Raw genomic sequence first — 12,800 nt, forward strand, 5'->3', positions numbered from 1 at the left:
TAGCATATTTTCTGCTGTTTCTTTTTGCACAAGATCCTTATGCCTCTCTGGCAAAAACCCCTTGCGCAAAAAGAAATGGCAGAAAATATGCTAATGATATTGCGACTTATGCTAATGAGCCCCTCGCAGTGTAGACAAAGCCTGGGTGTAGAGGCCTCTCCAGAAGATGTGGGGGGAGATGTTCTGAAAGTAGCAGTGGGTATTATATGAAAACTTGGTAACAGAATTGGACAAGTAACTGAAAATGTTTTCCATGCCTATTGGCTTGAATGAAAAACAGATTTCACACTAGATTCTGTGTGCCCCGTTTCTGCATTCATTTTCTGTAACTCTCAGAGCAAAGGAATTTGCAGGGATGAAACGTACATGGAGGTGGTGAATTTTAAGTAACTATCTACAGAAAATGAATGTTGAATATATTAAGGAACCTGAGCACCAAGGAGCCCATAGGTCATACACATCCACCATGGCTTGTAATCATACAGTGGATACTCACTACCACCTGCTTATGAACACTCTCTGGAACAGGGGGTAGTCACTCACATTCACTGACAAATCACTGCCAATGACATCAATTTGAGAAAACCAGCAGCTGATTATGGACAATTTATAAACAGAAAGAATTGGAATACATCATATGGGAAGAATTATTCACTGTTTGATAGCACATGTAATTTTCTATGCATATCTAGAGCACTTTCATTGAAGACTCGGAAAATACTTTATAAACAGTAATGCATTAAACCATCCAAGCCCCTATGATAGAGATGGATCTAAGTTGTTTCCCCTGTTTTACAGACTGGTAAGCTGAGATGCAGAGAAGTGACTTGGCTAAGGCCAGACAGAAAATCAGTGGCGGAGACAGAAATAAGACTTAGGAATCTTGTTGCCCTGTTCTTACTTCAGCCACTATAGCCACATTCTAGCCTCGTTTCATTGTGATAACATGCTCACAAGCCGGAATAGCAGTGGTAAGCTCCTCTGACTTCTGGCCACATGCCCCTTTCCAGGATGGTCAAGAGGTGCCTGTTCCTCACCTTGTGGCAGGAAATCTTTGGCTTTGCATCAGCATGTGGGCTTCAGCCTTAAGGGGCATGGTAGGGGAGCCCAGGCCCTCCCTCTCCACCAAGTTTTAGCCCAGGGCCCTGTGGAAAGCAATATCAGTCAGGTCCTCCAATCCATGCAGCAAGTCCAAGTCACTTCCCTGGGTTCCTTCCTTCCTTCAAGTTGGGCCGTGGCCAAATAAGCAGTCTCTCAATAGCAATAAAAAAGTTGAAAGGAGCAGAATCTCAAAACGGATGGTGGTGAGAGATCGCACTGCCTGTAGGCCATATCCACTCTCCAGTTGCCTCTCAAGCTCTATTGTCTGTCTGGCTCTTTCCAGCATCCTGTCCATTACTCTTTGCCTGGTCTTCTGAAATCCCTTTTAATCTGCTCTTCCAGTGGGAGCTTGCCTTTTAGCCCCTCTGGGCCCAGTGTGGTCTTTGTAAACCCCATCATGCTTGTTACCTGTATACGTGATCTTTACAAATGAACATGCCTAAATTAGTCTGGTTCATCAGCGTCCAGTCTAAACAATGCCATTTAGAAATGCTCAGATTCACCCTGTGCCAACCTAGCCTGCAGGACTACACAACTCCAATCCTTCTACATTGTCAAGCACCAGTAAAATACTCAACACTATAAGAACCCAAAGGGGGAGAGTTCCTACCTCAAAGGATTCTCAGTCTAAAAGATATGAAGATGGGATTCACAGGGAAGTCAAGAAGAAACAACTTACATGTACATCATGTACACATGTACAATGATGGGGTCCAAATTAGTTGTTTCCACTCAAGTAAGAGATGTAGTCCTTGTGGATTGTTCTCTGAAAACATCCACTCAGTGTGCAGCATCAAACAAGCAAACTGCATGTGGGGAATCATTAAGACAGGGATAAGTAATAAGACAGATATCAGAGGGGTAGCTGTGTTAGTCTGAATCTGCATAAACAACGAGAAGTCCTGTGGCACCTTCTAGACTAACAGATTTATTGGAGCGTAAGCCTTCGTGGACAAAGACCCACTTTGTCAGATGTGAAGAAGTGGATCTTTGCCCACGAAAGCTTATGTTCCAATAAATTTGTTAGTCTAGAAGGTGACACAGGACTTCTTGTTGTTTAATAAGACAGAAAATATCATAATGCCTCTCCATAAATCTATGGTATGCCCACATCTTGAACATTGTGTGCAGATGTGGTCACCCCATCTCAAAAGAGATACATTAGAATTGGAAAAGGTACAGAAAAAGGCAACAAAAACAATTAGGGGTATGGGATGGCTTCTTTGTGAGGAGAGGTTAATAAAATGACACTTCTCAACCTGGAAAATAGACTTCTAAGGAAGGATATGATTAAGGTCTAAAAAAACATGACTGGTGTGGAGAAAGTGAATAAGGCAGTGATATTTATTCCTCTTAATACAAGAACTAGGAGTAAACAAATGAAATTAATAGACAACAGGTATTTCTTCATACCATGCACAATCAACCTGTGGAACTCTTTGTCAGAAGATTTGAGAAGACCAAGAGTAACAGTGTTCAAAAAAAGAACTAGATAAATTCATGGAGGTTAGGTCCATATATAGCCATTAGGTAGTATGAGTAAGGAGGGTGTTCTCAGCCTCTCTTTGTCAGAACCTGAAAATGGATGACAGGATGATCAGCTGATTACCTGTGTTCTGTTCATTCCTTCTGAAGCAAGTGGCATTGGCCACTGTGGGAGGACAGGATACCAGGCCAGATGGCTTTGTTCTGACACAGTATGGCTGTTTTTATGTTCACAGGAGGGTTTTGACATCTTAAGATAATTAGAATGGTTCTCTTATGGGAATTGTGGGAAAAGTGAAGTGAATCTTAAGGAAGGACTTGAATGTGACATAGGCAGGGGCGTGGTGAACAGGAAACTTTAAAAAATTAATAGTTTTGCAGCACCTTAGAGACCAACAAAACATGTGGATGGTATCATGAGCTTTCGTGGGCACAGCCCACTTTTTCAGATGACTGGAGTTAAGGAGTCCAGGTTCCTAATAAATAGCAGAGAAAGAGAGGAGAAAGTGTTGTATGTAAATAGAAACTATACTTGTGCAAAAACTGGGCATGCCTGCCTTCACTTATTTTTCTTGCAGGAAAGTTCAGCCCAGTGATAAACCCCTTTCTCCAATAGGAGGAGAAAGATCAATTCTCGATTAGTTTACAAAGCAACTACATTCCTAATACCCCACAGACTTGGTATTTGGGCCTGCAGCCCTAGAACTAACAACGAAGAGAACTGTAACCCAAGACTGTAGCTTTAGGTCTGGGATTGTCCAAAGGGCCTGAATTTGGCACCCCAGCTTAAGGGCCAATATCTTTTGAAGTCATCGGAAACTTGTTAGGATGCTATCATTCCTTGGCACTCGGACTTCCTTAGTGGGATGCCCAGGGGGGCTTTTTGTGCTAGAAACCAGTCAATGAAAGCGGAGGGCTTGTTTGGACTGTATTAAGGGGCTAGTAAGTGCGTCATCAGTCACTAGTTACATAAACTGGTCCTGAGTGCAGTCAGGCTTTGAGTGGGGATGAGGAAGGGCCACACTTAGAATTCGCGCCTCAGCACACTCGTGAACACAGTTTCTCTGTCTCTGCTTGCCTCCTTACCATGCTCAGTAGCAGCTCAGCCAAATCAATTACCAGCAGTCGTGCTCAGTAGTGATTCAAATTTTGCTGTCTAGACACTGTAGGCAAGACAAGACAGAGATAAGATGGAGGTTGGAGAAAAGGCATAAATAAGAAGATTATTATTTTCTACCTGTCTGCCCCAGCTGCCTTGTGGATTGGCTGTTGGCTGGGATACGTTTCATTGGTATTTAATTGTTGTTGCACTTAACGATACATTACAGAGTGTAATTTAACATTGCTGGTCAGATAGAGAGATAAGCAAGGTTTACACAAATAGCTGCCAGAGCAGAGAATCATTTCTGTCTAATTCTAGAGGCCTTTGTAGTTAGTGGCTCCAGACAAGGGTGGGACACCACGGTATTGACATCACAGCTCCAGATATTTCTGGGAGTTGTAGGAAAATCTTGTAACACCGGAAGAAAAGCTTTTAAACAAAAATTATAGTAGAGTTCCTCAGCCGCTATAAATTGGTGCAGCTACACTGCAGTTGCCATAGTGATGCTGATTTACACCTGCTGAATATCTGGACGCACATTGTTATGATTCATTTATCCTCTTCAGCACTGATCTGCAAAAGGGGGAGGGGAAAAAAAAGATTGTGCTCCCCATATTATTTATGTGTTGTTACTAGTTCACATATGAAAGGTTGAAAGTCATCTTAAAGGGTCCCCTCTGACACTTTTCACCTTATCAATATAAGGAATGTCTAGACTATCCTTCCGTGCTTTTGTCATAGAATTTGGGAGGTGAGGAAAAGTGGTCTCAGAGATGTGGATTAAAAGCTCTGTTAACCCTTGGCTGATGGGACCAAAGAATTGATTCTTTAGTGAAGACACACCCACATCTCAGGGATCCTTGTCACTAGCTCTCCACCAGGACTCTCTGGTCCTGCAACATCCGTGCTGGACCACGGATGTGGCCAGATCAGAGAATCCCAATTAAGAGAGTTTCAACCTGTACTTCTTCACACAATGCAGAGTTAATCTGTGGTACTCTTTGCCTGAGGATGCTGTGAAAGCTAAGACTAGAACAAGGTTCAAAAAAGAGCTAGATAAATTCGAGGACAGGTCCATTAACGGCTATTAGCCAGGTTGGGCAGGGATGGTGTCCCTAGCCTCTCTTTGCCAGAAGCTAGGGACAAGGGATAGATCATTTGATGATTCTTGCTTTGCTCATTCCATCTGGGGCCACTGGCATTGGCCACTGATGGAAGACAGAATACTGGACTAGACGCACCTTTGGTTTGACTCAGCATGGCCGTTCTTATGTTCAAAATAGAGAAGCCAGCTCAAACCAATACATGTTAAAAAGGAACCAAAGAAGTCTTCTGGTCCTCCTCTATGGATCATAAAGAGGCACGTAAAAGAGACTCAACCCCATTTTTGTATGATTTTGCAGATGACCCTTCGATCAGTGAGAGTCTGATTAAGTAACTTGACTTGTCAAAATGCAACAAGTATGATGAGCAGATCAGGACCAAGAGTGGATAATGCAACCAATTTCCTGCATTGATTCCAGACAGGTAAATTCCAATGTGTGAAGTATATTTTCCACCCTCACTAAAATGTACATGCTTTTTATAAAGATTAGTCTTTCTACTAATATCATGGAGAAGAGGAAAGCTATGTCACTTGCACAGAGCAGGAACAATACGTGTCTTGGCTTCTGTTAGTCGTTTACAGAAGGTGTTTCATATGTATCAATCATGTATTAATCCTTGCATCTGTGAGACACTTAGTTCTTTACCAAGCAAAGGAGCAGCTGCTTCACACATGAGGTAGGGACTCAGCTAGCAAAAACTCATAAAAGCCAACTGCAAGAAGGAACAATCAGGTCTTTAGAAACCCAGTGTTGATTGGTGGACTGGGTAGTAGCACAAGGTTGCTTATGGACATCTCATCTACCACCACTGAGAACAGCTTCTTTCCATCGTCAGGTAGTTGAAGGCTGCTATCAAATCCCTCCCTCACTCTTCTCTTCTGCAGACTAAATAAGCCCAAATCCCTCAGCCTCTCCTCATAAGTCATGCGATCCAGTCTGTTAATCATTTTCATTGCCCTCTGCTGTACTCGCTCCAATTTGTCCACAACCTTTCTGTAGTGGGGAAGCCAAAACTGGGTGCAGTACTCCAGATGTGGCCTCACACCAGTGCCAAATAGAGGGGAATAACCACTTCCCTCCATCTGCTGTCAATACTCCTCCTAACGAGACCCAATGGCGGGGGGGTGGGGGGGCTCTAACTAAAGAGGAGGGGCTATGACCATAGGATAGGACAGCAGTTGTAACCACCTTCCCTGTCACACACTGCATGCTGTATAGCAAATTTCACCTACCCAGACCTGGCTCTCATCATACAATTAGCTGGGCTGTAGGCAGGTAAACTCAGTTTTACCCAAGATATTACAAATAAGAGCCAGATAGTTAAAAATTAATCTCTTCTTGAAGTGTGAAGTGCCATTTAGTATAAAATGCTTTCAGGGCACAGGTTTGTACATACTCACTTTATAGAAGTAACAAGGTAGAACCATCCAATATTGTTATAGCGATAAATATGGATGCTAAGGTAACTGGATGGATTTTAATATTCCTTAAATATTTACACATTCTAAGTTGTTGATCAGTTTCACTTTAAATAATTCTAGATACCAAAACCAAAGCAAACCTTAAAACAAATCAGATGCAAGGTGTTTTGCTAATGAAATTCACTGACAAGTCATCTGGTTTAAAACAGCTGTCTGAATATTTTAAGGATCATCTATAAAGGGACGTAATTTTATTAGCAGGATAGCTGCAGATATTTAGCTTTCACATAGCACTTTCCATCCCAGATAGCTAAGTGGTTCATAAATGAAGCATAAGTATAGTGTATTCCCATTGTACAGAGAAGAAAACAGATGCATGCAAAGGGGAGCTGACTTGGTCAGTGTCTCATGGCTGGTCAGTGGCAGAGCCAGGAATAAAGTCCAGGTCTCTTAGGGCTTGTCTACACTAGCAGGAAGTGGGGGAGGCAGAGATCAGTCTAAGTTGTATAACTACAGCTTCGTGACTAGTGTAGCTGAAGTCAACATATTAACTATGGCATCTTTGCATCAGAGTGTCGACAGGAAACACTCTCCCATTGACTCCCTTTGTACTTCTAATTGAGGTAGAGTACCAGAGTTGATGGGAGAGCGATCAGCAGTCAATTTATCATGTCTGTACTAGACACAATAAATTGATCCCTGCTGGATCAATCCTTGCTCCCATCAGTTTGGCCCATAGTGTAGACCTGCCCTTAGGATACATCCACACAACAATTAAAGACCCACAGCACTGAGCCTTAGGGTATGTCTATACTGGAATAAAAGGCCTATGTCAGAGCTGGCCAGAATCAACTCACTCAGGCTCCTGAGGTTCAAGCTGTTGGGCTAAAAACTGCTGTGGAGACATACAGGCTCAGGCTGGAACCCCAGTCTGGGATCTTCCTGCCTCTTGGGGCCTCAGAAACTGAGCCTGAACATCTGCACAGGAATTTTACAGCCCTGTGGCTCAAGGCCCATGAGCCCCAGTCAGCTGATCTAGACTAGCTATGGTTGTTTAATGACTGTGTAGATGTATCCCTAACACGCAGATCAGCTGGCTGGGGCTTGTGAGGCTTGACCTGCAGGAAACATACAGGTTTAGGCTGGACTGCAGAATCTGCAGCCTGAGCCCCAGAAACCATAATCAACTGATCCAGGCTCACATTTGGTGCTGTGGGTCTTTGATTGCTGTGTAGCTGTATCCTTTTTCTTCCAATCCAGTGCCCCAAAATTGTCTAGGTTCCCTAGGCTATTCTGCACTATAGGATAACACTTTCAGGGATCCAAGTATTAATGTCACACACACATAGTAAAATCCACCCCTCATTCACTAATATATTAACACACACACACCCTGACACAAATGGTTAATTTAGGTAAGTTTTTATGAAAATCATGTAAGGCTCGTGTGCGCTCTCTACTAGTACTGCTCAGCAGTTACTTACTAAACCCTGTTCCCACACGTGGGGTGATGTTACCAAACGATGTTTGAACACAAACAGGGAGGAAGTAAATAAAGAAAAAAGGCCACTTTGGTCTCAGGCTGTTCTAGAAGGACAGGAAATCAAGGCTTGCCAACATGGAAAAAAGACAAAGCCAGCGGGGAAATAGGGTTTATTTTTAAGCCTTACTGGGAGTCATTGCAAACAATGGAGAGCAGGAAAAAAATTCTAACAAACCATAAACGATGGAAAATGTGATAAGAATCTGTCCTGTGCTCTGGCTTCCGTTCATGGGTTTGCTTACAAGAGTTCTTACAGTGAATGGCTTATGTTAAACAATTGTCTAGCCCTGTACCAGGACTGACATGTCCTCCTCTACTATGGTATCGAAGCCTCCTCAAATGATTAGTGGGTTTTGTCTTCATAATCTCCCTGTGAGGTAGAGCAGGGCCATTAGCTCCGTTGAACACAAAGGGGAATGGAAGCCCAGAGAGACTAAGTGACAATCAAAGTCACACAAGAAGTCTGTGACTGAGGAAGATCACCCGAGTCCCAGTCCATTGCTTTTGTCACAAAACCATGCGCCCTCCCCTAATGCCAACCGATAACAAGGAAAACTCCTACGAACTGAGTGGAGATGGATCTTCTCCCATATAGAACACAACCAAGCATCTGAAAGGCAAGTGTCTTAGAGGAACAGGCAGCTGGGATCTCGGACAAAGGAAAATTACCTCTTGAATGAAATTACGAGATAGTCCAGCTGTAACAGTGGCAAGGCCTAGAAGAGTTACTTTACTGAATCGTAACATCTGAGCAAGGAACCACTTGCTAGCCAAGTACCAACTGCCCAAGACCAGAACCAAGCTGAGTTGGAGTATTTCAGGAATAACTAGATCATAAATCTTGGCTAAAACTTGGATAGGGGTTAAGTTAAAATCCTATGGAGACTGATAAGTATGCACTTCCCCCTTAGTCAACATAACTGTAAGCATAACCCCCAACCCAAGAAAAAGGTGCGTGTGAACCTGCCCAGGAACTTTTGGCTGGGTATTGTTTTGGATAGGCAGGTGCCGGAAGAGAGATTGCACAACCTGAGCCAGAGAGGAAGGGGACAGGAGAAAAAGCCAAGCTGGATCCCATGAGCTCAGCAAGACCCTTAAAAAAAAAAAAAAAAAAAAAAAGAGAGCGAGCTTTGGAGTCTGCTTTTGGCTAAAGAGGCTCGCAGGCTGGTAAGCTAAAAAACTGCTCCTTTTGTTCTTGGTTTTTTCTGTGTTCAGAGACATAGGAGTTTGTACGTTTCTTGGAAATAAACTAGATTGTATAAGAGTTTTGAGAGGGAGTTCTCCAGGTAAAAGAGGAGTAAATACGGGACCCTTGAGGTAAGTGGCTGTCTGTAGTGTGTGTTTGTGTGGGGGGGGCGTTACTTGCTGTGTGCTGAGCTTGTGTTTTGTCTGTTTGGTTTGTTTGTTTATTTGAAGGAGTGTGTGCTGTGGCTGGCAGCTGGAAGCTTCTAAAGGTTTGAAATCTAGAAGCCTCTGTTAATTGGCTGAGCCTTAGTCAGGGGGAGGGGCTACCAGGGCTTTATAAAGCTGTGAGTCAGCGACCAGGAGCAGCAAACAGGGAGTTTTGAGAGAGAGTTTAGAGAGGGAGGTTAGAGGGCTCTAGTTTCTTCTGAGCTTCTTTAAACATAACTTTTATAATAATCTATATTCCACACGTATAATAAGAAGCCCAGTTTATAATTAAACTTTTTCATAAGAAAAATGGAGACAGAAGCCCAGCAACAGAGTGGGGGCTATCCTGTTTATTGCGTCGAGTGTAACATGTATGATTACCTGCCCTGTGGGTGGGTGGCGTATCTGTGCACCCATTGCAAGGAGCTCCTGACCCTCAGAGACCGAGTTCGAGCTTTGGAGGCCAGGGTGGCTGAACTGAAGGAGCTAAGGGAGACAGAGTTATGCTGATGAGACTTTCTGGGACACTGTAGCACTGTCCCACCTCCAGTCTGAGAACCCCAGTGCTCTTAAGGAGGATGAAAGTCTCAAGGGAACAGTGATAGAAATGTAGCCGTGTTAGTCTGGGGTAGCTGAAGCAAAATGCAGGACAATGTAGCACTTTAAAGACTAACAAGATGGTTTATTAGATGATGAGCTTTCATGGGCCAGACCCACTTTCTCAGATCAAATAGTGGAAGAAAATAGTCACAACCATATATACCAAAGGATACAATTAAAAAAAATGAACACATATGAAAAGGACAAATCACATTTCAGAACAGGAGGGGGATGCGGGGGGAAGGAAGGAAGTTAAGAGTCTGTGAATTTGATGATATTAGAGGTGGGGAGAGTGGGATGTTTGTGAGTTAATGGTATTAGAGGTGATAATTGGGGAACCTATCTTGGTAATGGGTAACCGAGCATTCAATGGGAGCAGAGGGAAACCATCCCATAGTTGGGACCCTCCTCCCAGAGGATGTTGCGGTATCCTCTCGCACTGAGGATACCTCTGAGGGGGAGGGAACGCCAGTTGTTAGGAAGAGGCAGGTTTAGTAATGGGTAATTCGATCGTTAGAAACATAGATAGTTAGGTTTGTGATGACCAGGAGAACCGTATGGTCACTTGTCTGTCTGGTGCGAAGGTTGCGGATCTCTCGAGGCATCTAGATAGACTTATGTGTAGTGCTGGGGAGGAGCCGGTGGTCGTGGTACATGTAGGTACCAATGACGTAGGGAAGGGTAGGAGAGATGTCCTGAAGGCCAAATTTAGGTTGCTAGGAAAGAGACTGAAATCCAGGACCTCTATGGTGGCATTCTCAGAAATGCTTCCAGTTCCACGCGCAGAGCCAGGTAGGCAGGCAGAGCTTCAGAGTCTCAATGCGTGGATAAGACGATGGTGTAGGGAAGAGATGGTGTAGGTTTATTAGGAACTGGGGACACTTTTGGGAGAGTGGGAGCCTATACAGGAAGGATGGGCTCCACCTAAACCAGGGTGGAATCAGACTGCTGGCACTAAAAAAAAGGCCATAGAGCAGTTTTTAAACTAAGAGATGGAGGAAAGCCGATTGGTGCGGAGAAGCACATAAATCGGAGGGAGACTTCTCTTCGAGGAGAATCCATTGATAAAGATTCTCTAAGCTGTAGTCAGAAAGAGAGGAGGGGAGAGGGCAAACCATGGGCCAGCGCAAACAAACAACCGTATATAAAGGAATCCAATGCATCAGGGAAGGGCAGACAAATAAGCAGTGGCAAATTTTTAAAGTGCTTCTACACAAATGCTAGGAGTCTGACTAATAAGATGGGTGAACTAGAGTACCTCGTATTAAAGGAGGAGATTGACATAATAGGCATCACTGAAACCTGGTGGAATGAGGAAAGTCTGTGGTACACAATCATACCAGGATATAAAATATATCGGAAGGATAGAGCAGGCTGTGTGGGTGGCGGAGTGGCACTGTATGTGAAAGATAATGTAGAATCAAATGACATAAAAATATTAAATGAATCAACATGTTCAATAGAATCGCTATGGATAGTAATTCAGTGCTCCATAATAAGAATTTAGCAGTAGGGATATATTATCGACCACCTGACCAGGACAGCAATACTGACACTGAAATGCTGAGGGAGATTAGAGAGGCTACCAAAATAAAGAACTCTATAATAATGGGGGATTTTAATTATCCCCATATTGACTGGATACATGGCACCTCAGGAAGAGAAGCAGAGATACAATTTCTCAAAGGCTTAAATGACTGCTTTTTGGAGCAGCTGGTACAGGAATCCACAAGGGGAGAGGCAATTCTTGATTTAGTCCTGAGTGGAGCGCAGGATCAGGTCCAGGAAATAACCGTTACAGGACCGCTGGGGAATAGTGACCATAATATAATAACATTCGACATTCCTGGGGTGGGAAGAACACCTCAGCAGTCCAGCACTCTGGCATTTAATTTCAAAAAGGGGAATTACACAAAAATGAGGAGGTTAGTTAAACAAATTAAAAGGCACAGTGACGCCATAATAGAGGCCCAACTTAAATGTATACCCCAAATTAAAAAACATAGTAAGAGACCTAAAAAAGAGTCACCGTGGCTTAACCATCATGTAAAAGAAGCAGTGAGAGACAAAAAAGCATCTTTCAAGAAGTGGAAGTTCAATCCTAGTGAGATAAATAGAAAGGAACACTGCCAAATCAAGTGTAAAAATGTAAGAAAAGCAAAAAAATAATTTGAGGAACAGCTAGTCAAAAACTCAAAAAGAAATGGCAAAATGTTTTTTAAGTACTTTAGAAGCAGGAAGCCTGCTAAAAAAACAGTGGGTCCCCTAGACGATCGCGATATAAAAGGAGCAATCAAGGACGATAAAGCCATTGCAGAGAAACTAAATGATTTCTTTGCTTCAGTCTTCACGGCTGAGGATGTTAGGGAGATTCCCAAATCTGCACCGTTGTTTGTGAGTGATGAATCCGAGGAGCTGTCCCGGATTAAAGTGTCATTAGAGGAGGTTTTGGAACAAACAGAAAAACTTCATGTTAACAAATCACCGGGACCGGATGGCATTCATCCCAGGATTCTAAAAGAACTCAAATGGGAAATTGCTGAACTATTATCTGTGGTTTGTAACCTATCCTTTAAATTGGCTTCCGTTCCTAATGACTGGAAGGTAGCTAACATGACACCAATATTTAAAAAGGGCTCTAGAGGCGATCCTGGCAATTACAGACTGGTAAGTCCAACTTCAGTACCAGGCAATTAGTCGAAACAATAGTAAAGAATAAAATTGTCAGGCACGTAGAAGAACATAATTTGTTGGACAAAAGTCAACATGCAAAAGCAGCGAGGAGTCCTGTGGCACCTTAATGACTAACTGAAGTGCTGGAGCATAAGCTTTCGTGGGCAAAGACCCACTTCATCAGATGCATATGATAAGGTGCCACAGGACTCCTCGCCGCTTTTGCAGATTCAGACTAACACGGCTACCCCTCTGATAAAAGTCAACATGGTTTCTGTAAAGAGAAATCATGTCTTACTAATCTATTAGAGTTCTTTGAGGGGATTAACAAACATGCAGACAAGGGGGATCCAGTAGATATAGTATACTTAGATTTC

At 43.1% G+C, this 12,800-nt stretch overlaps 1 protein-coding gene and 1 long non-coding RNA gene across 6 annotated transcripts in view; one reads left to right on the plus strand and one right to left on the minus strand.

Moving 5' to 3' along the window:
* The window catches only part of MXI1 (MAX interactor 1, dimerization protein), a 160,476-nt gene that overhangs the window by 133,188 nt on the left and 14,488 nt on the right, over positions 1-12,800 (minus strand). For both annotated transcript variants that reach the window (XM_075935510.1, XM_075935511.1), the window contains one exon: positions 3,673-3,749. The gene's annotated coding sequence lies outside the window, so the exon portion shown is untranslated. The remainder of the gene's footprint in view (positions 1-3,672; positions 3,750-12,800) is intronic.
* Positions 1-12,800, plus strand: part of LOC106732807 (uncharacterized) — an 84,148-nt gene that overhangs the window by 49,005 nt on the left and 22,343 nt on the right. For all 4 annotated transcript variants that reach the window (XR_012905723.1, XR_012905722.1, XR_012905721.1 and 1 more), the window contains one exon: positions 5,092-5,215. This is a non-coding gene — a long non-coding RNA (uncharacterized LOC106732807). The remainder of the gene's footprint in view (positions 1-5,091; positions 5,216-12,800) is intronic.

The sequence above is a fragment of the Pelodiscus sinensis genome, chromosome 8 (assembly GCF_049634645.1).
Source record: "Pelodiscus sinensis isolate JC-2024 chromosome 8, ASM4963464v1, whole genome shotgun sequence".
Taxonomy (NCBI): domain Eukaryota; kingdom Metazoa; phylum Chordata; order Testudines; family Trionychidae; genus Pelodiscus; species Pelodiscus sinensis.